Consider the following 1230-nt stretch of genomic DNA (forward strand, 5'->3'; position numbering starts at 1 on the left):
GAATGATCGTCACATCTGCCCCGGTATCCAGAAGTCCTTTCAGATGTTTGTATTTCCCACCCCGGTGAACCCCACACCATATTTTTGGTTTTTCCTCTCACAGTACCTGCGACCAGCAGACTGTTGGGTATTTTTTCCCGGCCTGGTCTGAGTCCCACGGTGGGTCTGGTACTGGGATAGCTTGGGCTATTATCTGTCCTTTGGGCAGAAACATGGATGGGCGAATACAGTGCAGCCAGAGAACAAGTCATCCAGGGTCTGATGTTATGAGACCAGGGAGGATCTTTATCTCTTGTGGTGTGTACTTGGTGTCCCCAAGGACGACATACTTACTGCGGATCTGGTGCCAAATGCCTGGTTCTTCAGTGTTTACTGAAACAAAATGCCAATCACTGTCGTCCAGGTGGAGTGGTTTTGTCAACTGCAACCTGAAAGGATCATGAAAATTGTTAGTTGTTTGAATGAGTTTGCTTATATCATAGCATAATCCATTGGTGGTCAAGTCCGGTATTTGATTTAACAAGACAGGTAAGTCTTTGTTATTTGATTTTTCTTCCCCTTCCCCCCTTTTTTTGAGTGATTGGCCCACCCTATTTCCATCCACGCTCCCCCTCTAGTTTTTTGGCTGTTCCCCCCATGAGGACTTTTGGTCCTTAGCAACACTGTTCTTAAAGTCTAAAAATTGTTGTTTCAAGGGGCAACTGGATGCCCAGTGTCCTGTCTGTCCACAAAGGTGGCAAGGTGCATTTGGTGCAGTCTGTCTCTTCCACAGCCTCGGGGTGTTTTGCTGCTGGTTGGAAAGTGTTGATCCTGAAGCTTTTGCCTTGGCAACCCTCTTTGGCTGTCTCGGCCTGTTGTCACAGTCTGCTGACAAAACGGAGACTTTCTTGGTGCAGACCTCCAGCATTGCTTGTAGGGTTGGAGGTGGGTCGAGGGGAAGGCTCATGATTGCCGCTTTACACTTTTCATTTGCATTCACCTTGGCGATCTTGGTGAGCACTTCTTGCCTCACTTCCTCGTTCTGCACCTGCAGCTCAACAGCCCTGTACAGTCTCTCTACAAACTTTAGAAAGGTCTCAGAGGGTTGCTGTGTTACTTTCAGGTAACTTTCAACAGGGGCATCAGGGCGCAATGCAAAAAAAACTTTCTCAGCTGCCTTTTTGCTTTCATCAAGGACCACACATGGGATTTCCTCTGCCTGCTTAGACCCGTTGGTCCATTCTCCTTCAC

This window comes from Vidua chalybeata, assembly GCF_026979565.1.
Source record: "Vidua chalybeata isolate OUT-0048 chromosome W unlocalized genomic scaffold, bVidCha1 merged haplotype SUPER_W_unloc_15, whole genome shotgun sequence".
Lineage (NCBI taxonomy): Eukaryota > Metazoa > Chordata > Aves > Passeriformes > Viduidae > Vidua > Vidua chalybeata.